Source organism: Scleropages formosus, chromosome 20 (genome assembly GCF_900964775.1).
Source record: "Scleropages formosus chromosome 20, fSclFor1.1, whole genome shotgun sequence".
Lineage (NCBI taxonomy): Eukaryota > Metazoa > Chordata > Actinopteri > Osteoglossiformes > Osteoglossidae > Scleropages > Scleropages formosus.
Genome location: NC_041825.1, coordinates 18906816 through 18923969, shown reverse-complemented (window position 1 = coordinate 18923969; position 17154 = coordinate 18906816). Strand labels below are relative to the sequence as shown.

At 46.6% G+C, this 17154-nt stretch overlaps 1 protein-coding gene across 1 annotated transcript in view; it reads left to right on the top strand.

The window, feature by feature from the left end:
• Window positions 1-17154, top strand: part of LOC108940053 (E3 ubiquitin-protein ligase SMURF2) — a 42370-nt gene that overhangs the window by 1453 nt on the left and 23763 nt on the right. The window lies entirely within an intron of this gene.

Below are 17154 nucleotides of genomic sequence, written 5' to 3'. Positions count from 1 at the left end.
TAAAGATACTGTGGTTGTGTGAATGTGGACTGTGGTACAGCTGTGTCACTGAGGGCTCTTCACCATGGTGCAATACTGTGCTTCATGATGGAAATTGGGTTCGGACCCATTGGCTCTGCTGCCCCTCCTCAAACACACACAGAGACTTTGAGAGAATGTGGGGAAATATGGGGCAGCAGGTGGCATAGTGGTTGGTGCCACCGCCTTCCACTCAAAGGACCCAAGTTCTAATCCCATCTCCTACTGGAATACCCTTGATCAAGAAAGCAGCATTTCAGGGCTGCTTTCTTGATCAAGGGTATTCCAGTAGGAGGGGAAAAAAATTAATAAGTGAAATCACTGAGATTGGTGTAAGGGGAAAAAAAAAAAAAAAATGTTGCCTTGCTTAGTGAAAACTCATCACGTGCTGGTTTATTATGTGTTTTTTGTCTTTGCCCCCCCCCCCCACTTGTCCCTTATATTTCTTTGTAATCAGTCATAGATGTATTTGCTAAAAAGATGAGCAGTAGCTTATTAAAGCCCACAGTGGTCACGTTCAAGGGGGATGGCTGGTGGTGGTAAGCAGGATGATGATGTTTTGTAACTCCAGTTTCTTCAGGTTCAGAGAAAAGGACATGTTGGACTGTTGCCACTTTCTTCAAGAGGATCTGAGCTGATTTAAAAGAAGAATGCTATGTAATATCCTTACATCTTCTTCAAGAAGAGTCTCAAAGCACATCTGCTCAGACTTACTTCTCATCAGATCTTCCGATTACTCCATAAACCTGTACTTTACAGTTTTTATTTATTTATTTTTTTTAAAGAAAAGGTAATTTTCTCTAGTGTTCCCTGAGATGTGTGTTGCTTTGGAGAAAAGCATCTGCTAAATCACAGATGTAATACAAGTGTAATGTAGCAGGTCTGTGTGCAGCTACGTATTTAATGTATAGCGGTTAAAGGAGGGACTGGACAAACTGACTGTACTTTGTAAATCGCACGTCTCTGTCTGTATCTCTCCCTTGGTGAAATGCACTTCTGTTTTCGCTGATTTGTGTGTGACTTTTGAGAAAGGCATCTACTAAATGAATAAATGTATGTAAGACAAGACAGCAGTAGATCTCAATAGGCTACATGATTTTGCAATATTTTACACACTGAAGCATTGAGTGGTGGCTTCCCTGTGTTTTAAAGATGAACAAACACTTGCAATTTTTACAATATTTCTTTAATTGAAAGTAAAGATTCATAATCTGAAAACATATCTGCCACTGTCCTACAGGTTCTTTTTTTTTGTTTTTTTTTTTTTTTTTTCCCCCTCCCCAGATAGTCGAATAAATTTGTTCATCGATTCAGTGAACACACTGGGTTAGAATACTAACCAATCAATTGTAAAAGTTAATTTTTCCACCTGCCTTGTCTCTCAGTTGTAGGAACCAGTGAAAGGAAAGCTAAATTTTAACTTAAAATACACACACACACACATATTTTCAGAACCACTTGTCCCATAGGGGGTCACGGGGAACCGGAGCCTACCCGGTAACACAGGGCGTAAGGCCGGAGGGGGAAGGGGACACACCCAGGATGGGACGCCAGTCCATCGCAAGGTACCCCAAGCAGGACTCGAACCCCAGACCCACCGGACAGCAGGACTGTGGTCCAACCCACTGCGCCACCGCACCCCCTTGTAATGTAAAATAGCCTGGAAGAAAAGACTTTTTTGGGGGGTTGGGGGAAACACTTCCCCAGTTTTAATCCTGAATATGTGAGTTACTGTATGTAATTGCAGTAAAAGTACTGCTGCAGGTCAAAGGTGTTCTAGAATGTACAGGTCCACCTTAAAGGAAAGTGCTTGCCGTTGAAAAATTGATGTGTATAATGGAATACTGTTTTAAATTTGCTTTCCTTTCCCTGTCTGAAATAGTTGACTGTTTGTTTGTGTTGTGAATAAATGCACAACATATTTGGTAGAATATTTGCTTGGGGGCGGTCACTGTAATCCTGGTGATCGGTGTTACTTTGAGAATACGGCATGCTCAGTAGCCAGCCCCACATATTTGGCCTCTTAACTACATATTGTGGTTCCAGAGTAGGAGTTGCATGAGGTTATCAGTGTGAAATAGAAAACATGTATAGCATATTCCTAATGCAAGTCAGTTGACAAGGTATTTAATAGTGGCATTAAAGTTTTATTAAAACACACACGCATCGTCTGAAACCGCTTGCCCCATACGGGGTTGCGGGGAGCCAGAGACTAACCTGGCAACACAGGGCATGAGGCCGGAGGGGGGAGGGAACACACACAGGACAAGATGCCAGGCTGCCACAAGGCACCCCAAGCGGGACTCGAACCCCAGACCCGTCAGAGAGCAGGCACAGGCCAAACCTGCTGCGCCACTATGCCCACCCCCGAATTATTAAAACTTTAATTTTAATTTGATCAGATATGATTGGTGAGTGACCTGATTTTTCAGGTATGTGTGTTTCCATACAGCTGATCAGATACAAATTTAAAACACCTTAAGTCTGCTCTTACTGGAACTAAATGGTTTTTGTTTTTAAAATAATAAATGAGCATTGTTAGGGTTTATGCACATTGGTACTATGGTATGTGTATTGCCTAAATCCATACAAGTTGTTCTTTAGAAATGGTTCATGGGCATAGTCATCACTCTTTATGTTCACGTAGTGGAAGAGCTGTGCACAACTGTGTTTTCAACCCAACTTGCAGTAAATTGGCAGCGCAAGGCTGGCAAGCCACTTGTAAAGACCTGTGTTTGTGTTTCAGCGCACAAGAAAATTTGCAAATGTGATATGGCATGGCTTCCACTGTCTCCGAGGACATTTAGTCACCAGTGTCAAGCAAAAATGAAGTCCAGAGGTGGCTCCATGGCAACGTAGCTTTGGGTCCAGCTTTTTTTTCAGGGGGATTAGACAGCTGGAAGGGAGGCTCGTGCTGAGAGTTGAATGGCTTGTTTGAGACCCATGACTTGGGCGGTTTCCGTGAGACGCTGGATCTGCTCCGTTGTGGTGAACCCCCCTCTGGTTGTTGTCTGTTTCAGTGTGTGGCTCTGCGTACCCCAATGGGGGGGGGGACTTTTCTCCTCTTCATTTTTCAGTAAAGACATTGCGGGTTTCATCTGTAGGTCAAGTCCCAAGACAGAGGGATATTTGTTTGTGTTCTATCGGAAATTCAAGCTGTGCTCTTCAGGTTTAAATCCCACAAAGGGAATTTTGTCCCATCCACAAGGAACAGCCTGAACCTCCTCCCACCGCAACGCAAGACGTGCACAGTCAGCTTGTCACTCACCGTGTGCTGCCATGCTTCAGAAATTGTAGGGGAAACACTGCCTGATGTTTTTCCAAGGCTGGCTGGGAAAGTCCAGAACTCAAGTTTCGTTATTATGTCCGTCTGGAGCTAAAGCTTCGCTCGGAGGCGGACACACGTGGCACGGCAGTGTGGAACGGCACACGCGACACGGAGCCGGTGGACGGGGAGCATTCCGCTGTCCCTCTGACCATCGTTTGGCTCCTGCTGTTCCTTGCAGCGCAAACAGCTCACTGTTTACATGGGAAACATTATTTTGACTGGGAGAGGGAGATGGTGGCCGTGCCGTTTGATGTACCTCCAACATCAGGTTGGAGCAAATGCCAGGCCCTCGTATCTTCCAGGAAGAGCCAAATTAAATATTTAAACGAGTACTGTCTCTGGAATGAGCAGAGGACTCTTTTTGAGGGGAAAAAGGTGTTGTCATAGTTGTCTGACAGCTCTAGAAGTTGTCATCCGTAGCATTTTCTCCATTATAAGGCTCGTATATAGTGATTGTTGCGCAATTCTGTAGGCTTGTCAGTATATTTTCGGGAAGAGCACTTATCACACGTTTACTTTCTCCTCATGCACCAAGCTGCAGGAAGAGCTTTGACATCCTTCAGTCTTTTTTTTTTTTTTTTTTTTTTCTTTTTTTTTCCCCAAAAGTTTCGTGGATGCCTTTCTCCAAATCCACACACAAATCAGAGAAAGTAAAAGGTCCTTTCCCATGTTATCGCATGTAAGTTTACCTTGCAGTTATCCTGTACTCTTGACGTCTTTGCAGTTGAGTGACTGAAAGGTATGTTGATAACAGAAACGCAGAGGGTGATTTTCCTGTCTTTGTTACCGCTGAGATGGTATTGCAGGAGATCAGAGGAATTCTTATTGACATTACCCAAGTGCGCTTTAACAAATTCTGTTACACTTTATTCATTAAATGTTGCTCTGACAGACCCCGTAGTGAAGCTTTCTGTTTTTAAATTGTGTTGAAAACATAAGCAGTTGTTTCTGTGCACTGAGTTGTGTATAGGATGTTATAGAAAAGGAATTCCATAGAAGGGAATTTTGAGTTTTTTGATCATTGCGGTATATATCCACTCATCCTTGAGGATAGTGTCTGTTTTAATACTTCCCCAGAGCCTGGACCAGCAGCTATGTCCTTATTAGATATTCATCAGACAAAGATGTAAAAGGGTCCAGCCATGTTTTGTTTTCTGTATTCAGCATGCATGTGTTCATGTAAAAGGGTGCCCCCTCCTAATGAACTGCTTTTCTTTTCTTATGACATGGTGCTAAGGGTTGTAAAGGTGGAAAAAAGGTACCCTGCAGAATCCAGTGTCTTGCCACTCTAAGAGTGACACTAAAAATACTGGTGTTGCTTTCATTATTCATCCCAACAGATGGTCAGCGTACTTAATGAGGAGGCATCTTCCTGCACCAGTCGGCACCTATTTGGATAGTGGAGATGATGGTGCCCAACCGTCAATTTCAGAATCCTTGGTTTCCTGTCCTGCCTTTAAAGAGCTGCATCCTCCGCCCTGTCTGGCAGTCTTTGCCTCCTATGTCGAGATGGATGATGGATGAGCAAAAGGACAGAGGGTGGGGTGTGTTTTGCTGGCAAATCCTCCATTTGGGCTCATCTAGCTTAGGGGCTGAGTTACAGGGAAGCCTGAGCAGATGGAATTGCAAGACTTGGCTAAAGCACCATGGACAAAAAGTTGCAAAGAAACAAGGGTTGCTTAAGAGGAACGCTGCTGTCTCACAGAGCCTGGGTGGTGTGAGAGGACGTGGGTTCGATCCCCGCTCGGCGTGTGTGGAGTTCGCATGTTGCATGCATCGCATCCGGGTTCTCCGGTTTCCTCTCACGGTCCAAAGACGTGCTGTTCAGGTTCATCCATAGTGTGTGACTGACATAGAGAGTGTGTTCCACTGATGTATGGTTGAGTGACCCACCGTAAGTAGTGTAAATCACCTTGGTGAATAAGGTATGAGGTATGGGCTGATAACACTGCGTAGAGCTCACTGGAAGTTGCTTTGGAGAAAAGTGTCTGCTAAATAATTGTAAATGTATATAAAGGAAATGTTACAAATAAAAGTATTAAGCTGTCTGAGACTGAAGTGGCTTTACCCCTGTTTTGCACAGAAAGATCTCCCCCCCCCCCCCCCCCCCCACCTTGACTCCTGCCTGCCTCTAATTTGGGCAAACTTCTGTCACAGTGGACTGCAGGGAATGCGACATTTGAGTAATTTTTCATCCGTCAGGCTAAATCGTAGCGTTTCCCTCCAGTCCAGCAAAACCCAGTCGCAGCACAAGGCCAAACTGAACTGACTTCCTTCCAGGTGACCCCTCATTGGAAAGCGATCCTCAGGGGGTAAATCTAGCCCATGAGCTCTGCGGTGTTGCAATTCAGGCGCCTTTTTTTTTTTTTTTTTTTTTTTTTTTCTTCTAGCCGCCGTCTTGTGATGAGTCAAAAATCCTGGTGCTACCAAACCGGTAACGTGACAGTCTGCTCTCTCAGCCTTACGTAGTTGTACAGCTGAGAATTTCCCCAGACATATACTGCATATTGGTATCACTTATTGACTTTAGCACCTAGATACCCCCAGCCTTTTGGTGTACGTGTGTGAATGCTAGTTCCTTTGGGTTTCGGTTTCTGTCGAGACCCTCAGAGGGTTGCTCCTGTGGCCCAGTGACCGCGCTTCCAATCTCATTGTCTGCTTTTCCAAAGAGGACTTGAGTGCGCGGTTCTGCAGCCCTGTGATTTCTGGATTCCTCAGTATGTCTCGGGGCACACGCCCTCAGTCTGGGCAGCAGACTGTCGTTTCACACTCCCCCAACCGCCCCATGTCGCCGCCCTGAACGCGTTCGTTCCGTTGAGCCGAACCTGAATATTGCGGATCCGAGTTGACGGCTGCGGCCATAGTAATGTGGCGCGTTCAGTCTGCGGCGAAAAAACAGACGGACGGGAACGCAGACTTCCACAGGATGTATCGGCGACACGCGACGGCGATCCAGATTTGGGAGCTTGTTGACTTTTGCTGTAGAATAAGGAAGTTGCCTGTGATCGCAGCATGCTATATTTTACGGAGAAGGGAAAAAATATTGATGGCGCAAGAGCAGCGAGTGTCTTTGTGACGCTAGTTTTCAGTGAGCTGGCCGCACGCAATCGCGTCCACGGCGGTCGGAAGATGTACCATGCGGCACGTGTCCTTGCGGTCCCGCTTCAGTCCTCTTTTCGTGGCAGCGCAGGCGACATCAGACTGGGGGATTCTGCAGTGTCGTTTGAATTCATAAAATGCATAGTTTTAGTTTCCGGTGCAATGGCTCTTCGGTTTCGCACAGGTGATACTTGCAGAAAAGTTAAGCTTTACGTTTTAATGTATGACTCCCTGGTGCAACATTCACATCACAGGGCTCTCAGATCCTTTTTTTTTTTTTTTTTTTTTTTAAAAGTAATGTGTACCAGCAAAACAAGTGGTATCAGACAAACAATAATAATAATGAAACCTGGACTCCTGTGTTGCTTTGTAGGAGTTTTTGCCAAATGAATAAATACTTGTGTAGCTGTGTCTTTTTAGTTTTTATAATTTTTTTTCTTAGCTTTCTAACGTACAGTAATTCCTGCCACACGACGCTGGTCTGCTACAATCCAGCTGCTTTCCTTGCTCTGCTGTGCCACCGATTTCCTTGTTTTTATGCTAAAATGTATATTGTAAGTGTCCGATTAAAATGTTTTGGGTTGTGTGGCTCTGCGCTATAACTCTGGTCCTGTGGTGTCACCTACCCCTTTACGTAGCTGTTCTTCCTGTCCTCCACTCTCCTGCCCCACCCCAACACACACACACTTGTGCTTGTACAAGTGTCTTTGCCAGAGACGGGCATTTCCAACATTGCTCGTCTAACATCCTTCTGGGTAGTGCGTAGATTGTGTGTGTGTGTGTGTGTGTGTGTGTGTGTGTTTCAGTCTTTTCACCACGCCGTACTTGATCGAGACAGGTACATCCTTGATACGATCTGTCGTTGAAAGGTTGACAGTGTTGCCTTTTCTATGTTTACATGTATGTGTCTCTTGGCTCTTGTCAGACAAGGTGCTATTCAACCACAGCAAAGATAAGAGGTGTGTGTCGTCTGGCTGCTTTGGTGCTTACTGAAATATAAAATTGCAAAAAAATATTTTTTGGGGGTTTGCCACTATACTCTTAGGTCAAGAAAAACTTGAGAACAGACGGTAAATATTTTGGCCGTGGTTGTTTTTTTGGAGTGCGTGGGAACATACCCGAGGTGCCGTGACCCGCTTGCCAGCCTGGGTTCTTGTGCCTCGGCCATTCGGGTCCTGTTTGACAAGCAGTATTTTTGGTTAAAATGCAGAGCGGCAGTTCCCTGAAGGTGAGGCACCTTTTGAAGAATCTTCACAGGCAACGGTAGCACTGCTCTTTGACATTATTTTCCCCATTATCATATGAAATCGATGTGAATATTTCACCATTTTACCTAGAGACTAGTAAATGGGGAAGTGTGCCACCCAGGTTTGACAGCTACTCCACTCGGGGGGTTGACATTCTGGCAAAACAAGGGATTCAAGAAAGCGTCAACGTGGTACAATAGGCAAATGGAAAGGACTAGTTCTGTTTTTATTGGAGAAAACATGAGTTTTTAGTGAAACAAAGCAGTCTTAAGTGGTCTTAGTGTGACGGGATCTGGTAGTACGCCCTCCAGTCCTGAGTTGCATGTTTAGAAAATTTATTGCTGTATTAGAGGCACAGTGTTTATGTATTTGGGGATTAAAGAGACATTAATAAACAGAGCACCCTGGCACTGTTCCCCTGGCCCCCAGTGGTTTTGGCTAGTTGCTGGATGACATCACTGGGATGCGCGGAAGCCAATCAAACCGCCGGTCCTTCTGGGATCTGTACACTCACTTGCGTGTGTTTTGATGATTCACGTAGGTTTTAGAAGCTGACTGTTGTGGTGGGGCATGGGTTCAAAAGCACCAACCAGATGCAAAGGTTCAGTCTAGACGAAGGGTGAGCATCTCTCAGGGTTCCGAAACCTCAAGATTAGCTCGTTCAAGCCATGGATGTTTTTTGGTTTCTTTTGTTTTATGTAGTGTGCAGGCAGGCTGGATCTCCTGCAGAAGTTGCGTAAGTACTGATCTGGCATTATGTACAAAGCAAACTTGGATGGTTCATGTTTCACAATCTACCTCCAGCTTTTGTGGGAAATTTTGTCAGTGTATAGTCGATATTGCAGAATTGCACTCCACCATTGTGTAACTTTTTTGTTTTTCATTAGGTGATCCTTGTGTCGGAGGAGTCCGTTTGAAGGTTTTTCCTGTTGGTTTTCTTCATCTGCAAGTTGAGCCCCAGGAGGATTCTGTATTTTAATGTAAGATGTGGCACTGAAGTTTGTCTGTAAAGATCTGTGGGTTTTTTTTAAAGAAAATTGGTTGCTGTATTATTATTTATACATATCCGTTAAGTGCCAGTGTCCACTGTACAGATGGGGAGTGAGAGCACATGGCAAACTAACCAGTGTGGTTTGGGTTCAGACTCTTTGGCTCCAGGCTCTGTGTCATCACCTTGTCAGCTTCTGGGTAGCCATGGAGCCCTTGTCTGAGAAGCTGGTTTTGGCAACAGCGACAGTTCAGCATCCTTCCTGGTTTGTGACTCACAAATATATTTCGTCTGCATAACACAGAAGGGAAGTTCATAATTTTCTTAATATAATCTTTTTGTGAGACTTGCCCAGGCCTGTGACTGCCTCACACTTCTGTCACACATACAGAAATACACTTCAAGGAGCTTAAGGTGCTCCTAAAAGTCCCATTCAAGCTCTTAACCCGTCTTTTATGTGTCACCACCTCACCCTGCGTCCCATGGACAAAAATGGTCCCTGTAATAAAATAACGACTTCAGTAGTTGCATATTGATTGGAAAACCTGATGGTAATTGCATTTCAGTACATGACAGGACATGGCAGGAGTCCTCATTTACTTTCCATGTTGATGATGGATGGTAGAACATTAGATTGCCTTGCCTTGGCCTGCGAGTGTAAAATGATGTGGAAAGAATTGTGCTCCCATGAAATGTGTACAGTGTGGAAAGGCGTTAACATATAATTATGAATCTTACCACTTGAATATACAGTAAAGGCAAGTAATGTTTTATTCCCATCATTTGTCAGCTTCATCCAGATGATTCCTTACCTTCAACACTCTTATTTGTAAATCTTGCTTGTATACAGACTTCCAAAGATGAACAGAGATGCACTGTTTAGAATGGTAAGCGGCTAAAGGTCTTTGGTTGTAGATGCCAGTATAGCAGTCATTGAAGACTTGACACTTTTTGGTGGGGTGGCTGAGGCACTGCTATCAAAATGCATCTTCACACCTTACAACGGGCGTTTGGAGCCCCTCTGAGCACTACGGACGCTTGAAGGTCTTTTGCTTTCATACCTTGCATGTATCCAGTAGATGTGCTCCTCCCTCATGTGGTTTTTCTTGAGAAATTTAGCCCTGCGATGTAGACGCCAGTCACTACTCTGAGGACTGCATCCTCCAAGGATAGTACGGAGTTCTCGTAAAACGAAGAACGGCAGCTGGCATGGAACATGCTTCTGAATTTTAAGCTTAGGTTCAGGAAGTTCACAGATGGAGCGCAGTGTTTCTTTCCCCCCATGTGTGTCAAAACACGTGCGCAGTTTCAGCGGTCTACTTTAATTAAACATCCAATCCAGGCAGTCGTGCTTGTCAGGGAAATTGGCTGTGGCTGCCTTTACGCGCTCACTGTGCTGCTCAAACACCTCCATTCTGCTCATTCAGCAAAATATTGTAGATCGATACATCCCTGTACATTAAGGAGAGACGGTGGGAACATTGTGAGATTAGATGGGGAATAACCAGCAAAGGGTGGAGAAATGCATTGATTGGAGATCTGCTGTAAATATGCATGACAGGTGGGCTTGATGGTGTGGCGGGTTCAGCCGGTGCCCGCTGTGTGGCAGGTCTAGGGTTCGAGCCCTGCTTGGGGTGCCTTGCGGTGGACTGACGTCCCATCCTTGGCGTTTCCCCGCCCTCTTTAGCCTTGCACCCTCTGTTGCCGGGTAAGGCTCCTGCTTGCAGAGACCCCGCTCAGGATAAGCGGTTGTTGACGAGGGATAGAGTGGAGGTGAGCTTGAGAGCGGGGAATTTGAGTTGTTTGTATCCGATGGTGGAGTTGAATGGTCCTCCTGTTGGTGACGTGTTCACCAGGATTGTCCTGTGTCTGTGCAGCCGAGTGCTGCCACCTCAGTCCAGCTCTGAAACATCTCTGTGTTTCATGAATGTGCCTTTCTGTTGGAGGCTTTGTCATATGACTGCTCTTTTTCCTAAAGTCATGCTGTCATGAGTCTATAGTCATGATGCAATTTCGGCGTGGCAGAAATGGTGCTTATTAGATCTCAGCAGAAGATCCTTGAAATAGAATGACTTTAATGGCGATGCATGTTCTGAAGCATCACTGCTTTTTATTAGGTAACAAACAGCTGCAAAGTGAAAGCGTTTCACGAGGGGTAAACTGGAGTGCTGTTATGTTTGCCAGCTGCAAGTGAAGTCGCTACATTTGCACCGTACCGCAGCAGTGAGAAGTGAGACTGTCGGCGTGCACGGGCTCCGCAAACGGCTGACGTCGTTTCGCCGAGCCGACCGGAGCGGGAGCAGGGGCCCGGAACTGCGCCAGACTGCCGCGCTCAGACAGCAGTGCCACCAACTCTTGTCGCGGTTATCTGCTCTCGAGTTGCTCTTCCTGTCTGCCGCCTCCAAGAGTCGGAGGCTTCGTCACCGCAGAACCTCTCACCGAGAAGGCCGATTTCAGATCCTGCTTCAGCTTCTTTGTTTAGGTTCTGCAGCAGGACCTACCTTTTGTTTGGTTTTCACTGATGCTGTAGTGCGTTGGTGCCGTCTCCTTTCCATCTGTTGAGAATTCATCTGCTTCCCTGAGGTTCATCTATTTTGGCCTGGTATAGGGGAGAGGTTAGCGGGGCCTCATTTCATCTTGTTTGGCTTTGGAGTCCACTGGAAATTGAGAGCAAGTTGATTTCTGCTTCTTGGAAATTTCACTGCTGAGTTTTTTCCTGTGGTGTTTTTGCTACTCTTCTGCCCCTAATTGGACTCTGGTTCTAAGATGAGATCCAAGGCACAGGGCTTCAGCTGGTCTAGCCAGGACACTCCAGTCCTGCGACACAGGAAGTTTTTGTGTCGCTGCTGATCCGGTGATACAAATGGCGCTTCTGTAGTGACAGAACTATGTCTGTGCGTTGGTGAAAGAGATTGCTTGCTCTGGTGGAGAAGTGAACTTTAGGCCTTTGCTCCATGTTAGCCTTGTCCTCCTGCAAGGCTCCACCACATCAAGCTTTGTGTGGACGCAGTTAAACACCCCTCACGTTCACCGCCTCGCTAAGTGGGGTTCACGAGAGCATACGTTCCTTCTGTGCTGGTGTTCAGAGGATGATGTTGGGTGTGTGCAGAAGCTCATGATGGAGAGGGTGCTTTGCAGAACTGCACTGGCGATGCATTGTGCTCGTGATGGGCTCATTTTAAATTTTGCCTGGGCTGCTGTATACTCAGTGTTACAGAAACGCTTCATACTGATCCTGTCCGCCAAACCAGGGTCTGGTTGGGTTAACCTGACTGGCATAAGTGTTTCTCACCAGGAGCACCCCCCTCCCCCCGTTCCGCCCACCGTACTCTGGTTCCCTCGGCCCCTGCTGCTGCCAGAGGGGAAGTGATTCATCGTCTTTGTATGGGATGTGCACAGCACAGGGACTGATTGGAAAGGCAGACCGTTTATTTGGGGAAAAGCCACAGGCTAGAGGGGATGTAAGCTGTTGTGTTGTGTGATTGGTGGTGGGGGGGGTCCTCCCACTCTTCTGCTTTGAAACTATGCAAATGGCAGGAGGACAATTAAATGGTCCTGGAGCTTGTCGTAGTCCTTTCTCGTATCCCTCGGTTGGAGGGGATGAGTTGGTGGGCTGAGATGACAAGGCTTGGCCGCCATGGGAGGGGGGTGTGCAGGGGGTGAAAGAATGGCCAGCATGAGGAAACACTATTGCGATTAGAGCTGTTCACCCCCCCCTTCCCCAGAAAGGAAGAGGAAGCCTTTTGTTTACAGTGGAACAATGCAGCAAAGGAGGTAGTGGAGCACTGGAACAGGAGTCAAAACAGTACCCCGTGTCAGCTAGCCTGATGAAGGGTTGGAGCACCTACGTCCACATGACCTCACTCCTTGAAGCCCCTTCCTCATGGCCATGCTCTGTCTCAGATTCCTCATATTGAGCGCAGTTCCAAAGGGTGCCTAAAATTCCTCAGATGCACAGTCTGTCCCAGATTACTAAAAGTCAATCTTAACCTTGAGTTTTGAGTAATGTGAATTGAACATTGGTCTGGAGTGGATACCTGATCATTGACCACACCTAGTGAGACATGTCAGTGTTAGTGCGGTGATACAAGCATTACATATTTTGCTTGTCTGGACAACAGTGACTGTGGGTTCATAATAGGAAGTGCAAATTGTATAAATATAGAAAGACAAACTCTTGTAAACTATCTGGTCGGTATGGGTCTTCACTGAACAGTTTCCTTTACTTTCGTTCAGCTTGGTTAAGTTTACAGGTGGGGTTCAGAAAAAAAAAAAATTATTTTCCCAAACTGTATTCTGCATGAGGTCACTTGGGTTTCTGCTGATGACACGAAGATGTTTGGCAAGTGGTTTTCCTTGTAACTGTTTTAAAACCTTGTTGTAGGCATGGAAAGTCGATGCCTGATGTACAGGCGATAAATAATACGGTTGACGTTGTATCGCTGCCGGTAGCTGAGTTAAGTACAGTATAGTGTTCGGTCTAGAACTTGCAGTGTGTAACTGATGTGATTATAATCCATACTTTTTAATTGCTTCAATGCCTCTGAACATTTTCTTACTGAAATGCAACACATCTGATTTGCGGTTGCAGAGTTTTGGTCAAAACTCTCAGACAGTAATGTGGCCTAAGTAATGAGCAAGTAGGAGTGAAGCGTGTGTTTTAGACCATTGTGCGTTTCCAAAGTAAACTCCAAAGTGATAGTCTTGTTCTTACACATCTGTGATGTGATTTTTTTTGGGGGGGGCGTCTGAATACATCTCCTGATCCTAACACGTCTTGGAGCTTCGGGTGCTCAAGTACCCACCTGACATGTTGGAAATGGTCAAATTTCTGTGATCACAGCGCAGAGGAATTGACTTGTTACCGTTTCTTTCTGGATGTGGAGCACTTTTCAGATTACCCTGAGGAAGGCAGCCAACAGGTAGAGAGAAGTGTAGCAGCTGTGGATCAAACTAAAGATATCTACCCTGATCTCTGGTGTGCCATGTTCAGCAGTTTTTCTGGTGCTAGATGTATTGTGAGGATCTGCTTTGGAAGGTCATCTGATCCATAGTGAATCTCCCCATTCTCTGTGAAAAGACAGGCTTTGGGCTACAGAGCTGTGTTCCTAGGCGCTGGTCGGGATTACCAGCGTTGGTACTTCTAATGGTGTTCACATTTTAGTATGTTAAAAACATTTTCTTTTCAGCCGCAATGCCAACACCTCACTCTACACAATGTCTGACCTCACAATAATTTAAATGTCATGCAGTTTGTACACCATCCTTGTATTAAAGTTTGGTCTGCAGTGATTTTTTTTATAAATTAAAATTTCAAAAAAGTAAACATGAATGAACTGCACTAGCAAAGGGAGTCTTGAGCCAGCAGTATTCAGGGTAAATAGCCCTGTCCTGAACCACAAAACTGCTGCGATTTCTGCTTATTAACATACCTCGTCAAATTTCTGAACGTGTCAACTGCCGATGCCATCGTAAGTATCGAGTCGAAGTTCTTTGTGGGGAGAAACGCTCAACTTAGCGGACCTGTAATATTTATGTGGCATTGATTTCCTGCCACAGGAAATGAACCTTTAAAGCACTTTTGTGTCTAATAATGCCGCATGACCCCACCTTATGTGCACGCCATCACTGAAACCGTAATGGAACGGCCCTCGGTCTCAGCAGCCCGTCTGATGTGACGGCATGTGAGCTGCTCGTGGAAAAGATTGTCTGAAACTTCTCCAGGCAAGTTGAGAGCTGCTCTGCATCCTGGAGTCTGGTTCAAATCAGATAAGGAGTATTTTAGTCTCCCTTTAAACAGCGCAGTAATGCAGTCAGGATCCTCGCCGTTGTGCGCCAGTATGTCCGTGGTGACGTGAACCCTCTCGTTTAAACCCCTTACCACTTTCTGCTGTTTTCTTTGTTATAAAACTGTCAAACTTTAAGCATCTAGAATTTTTTTTTTTTTTTTTTTCTCTCCGGCAACTGGCAGTTCCTGTGTGATGTGTAGTACTGTACCACTTCGGGGGGGGAGGTGTTGAAAGGTCATGGCGGAGTCGTTCTCACCGCAGCCCGCCGTTTCGGCGTTGCTTCTTTGAGTCTCCAAACATGTTCAGCCTGTTTTTCCTGACCGATAGTGATATGTGTGTGTGGGTGTGGGTGTGCCAGTATCAATACTTGTGACGCGTTTCTGCATCCTGCACTCCACCGGACGTTCGTGTATGTCATCCTTCCCTGTCTCAGCTCACCTTGGAATTTAACAAATGTTTTTGTTGCGTTGCAGCCTCGGCGTGTTCTTGTGTTGAAATGCTGTAAATATATTGGTCCGAAAATATTTTTTACTCTCTTCATCTGAAGTTATGTAGTTAATTTGCACACGTGAGGAGTTGCGCAACACAGAGTGGCAGAATTCCTTAGCTTTTTCAATCACCTTGTTATACCAGACACTAACAGGCTTCTGTCAATATGCTGAAAGTAGAAGCATCATGTTTGTATGTGCATGTGTGTATTATATCTATCTCCCCCCCCTGCCACTTGTCAAGTGTTTTGATCAGCCCTGGTTCTTACGGAGTCAGGGTTACCCTTAAGTTGTCCCCAAATGAGCCATCCCTCTGTGGGTTTTGTAGAATTTAGTCTTTCACATACAGGAGACATGGAGCCCCCCGATGCATGCATGTACGTACGAGCGTACAATCCCAGCCCGGTGCCGTGCCCTTGCAAGCTACCCTGAAACAGGAGTGAATGTTGCTCTCGTGCCAAAGATGGAGCGCGTCGTGTGGCGAGTATGGCGTCAGCAGTTTGGAGTATTACTGGGATTAGCGTGCGACGCAGGCATTCCATTATCCGCCCGCTCCGGGTCAGCACCGTGGTGTCTGTCTTGAAGACGCTGGCAAGTGAGGCTTCTTTCAGGACTTGTAACGTTACTAATAGCACCTCGACCCTGACACAGGTGCGGTGCAACCTGAGATCCTTTAATTCCAACCCCCCAGATCTGTTTCCTCGTCAGACATGGTGATCTTCAACAGGTGGCCATCCCGGAGTGAGAGTAGAACCCAGGTTGCGGTCATCTCATCTGTGGTCCCCTCACGCAGGCAATCTACGTAGGGTGACAGGAGACCACTGTGGGGCTGTATTTCAATAACAGGGTTCCTGTGCAGGAGTTTCATGTAGTAGTACTTCTTTGGGGACCTGCTGAGGGGTATCTGGCAGCAGCCCACTGTGCCAGATTTTGTGTGTGTGTGTGTGTGTGTGTACGTGTACGTGTACGTGTACGTACGCGCCCGCAAACTCATGCGGACGTCTCTCGGCTGGCGTTTTGACCTCTGCCAGTCTCGGTTCATTTTTCCGGTTTGCTGTAACGGGTGTTCTACCGAGAGCCGTGTAATCTGGCTCTGTCGTGTAATTTGATTGTCTGTCTTTTTTTTTTTTTTTCCATGCAGCTTGACTTGCGTGCTGACGGTGGGTTGTTTTGTGATTTGTATGATAGCGCGTCTGTGTAATTTTGGTTTGTTTCCTGGTCGCCGGCTCTCTGGTGTAATTTGGCCTGCGCCGCGATTGTCCGCTCCCTGTGTAATTTCGGTCGCCGTTTTGGTCGCCAGCAGCCTCGTCTGGGTCATCTATTTTCTCGTCCCGTTCAAGTTTAGCGTGCTGTAGAATGTGCGCCGTTGGGGTTTTCGTGAGCCCCGTGCGACTGGCCGCTCCCAGGCGGAGCCCTTCCAGGACGCCGAGGCGACTGCACCCGCTGCCCTGTCTCTCCGGCACGTTCGTTGAATTTTGGAGACGGGTGGGCGGCCGCGTTCATGGTGCGCTCATCACATTGCGCTGCATCCTGTTGCTCTTCGAGCTCCCGTGCACACCCCACCGCGCGGGTGGTGCTTTGAGGGCACGCTTCCCACGTCTCTGGAGTGTGTTCTGGGGCTGATCCTGATCCTGATCCAGGTCCCTTCCAAGGCCAGGTGGTGGTGGAGCGAAAGCGGTGGACACTCCGTCACCTGCTCTCTGCCCCCTGTGAATAATTAATTCCTCAAAGTGGCCTGGCGACAGGGCAGAGCCAGTTCTCACAGCCTGTCCAAGGCCTGCGGATGAGGGGGGGGAGGGAGGTGCATACCAGAGGCCTGAGTAATGAGGTGGGCTTTGCTAGAACGCAACGTGTTGCCAGGGCTGCTCACTCTATAAAGAATGTCTTATCTCTCTTTTTGGTCTTTCCTCTGCAGCCTCTTTTTTTTTTTTTTTTTTTTTTTTTTTTTTGGAAAATGTACTTTTTCTGAATGTACATACTTTTGGGGCTTTAGCCACAAAACATCTAGGGGTTGAGTGTGTGTGTGTGTGGGGGGGAGCGGTCACATCTGGGTTCGCATCCAGGCTGAGACGTGGCCGCTTCACAGTTTCGCCCGAGTGTCTCGGCAAACCCTGAATGCAAGGAATGTGCAGTGGTGTGTTTGAGCACATGGTCTCCATTTCGTCAGGTAGAGGTGCTGGTCAGCGGGGGGTCTAGC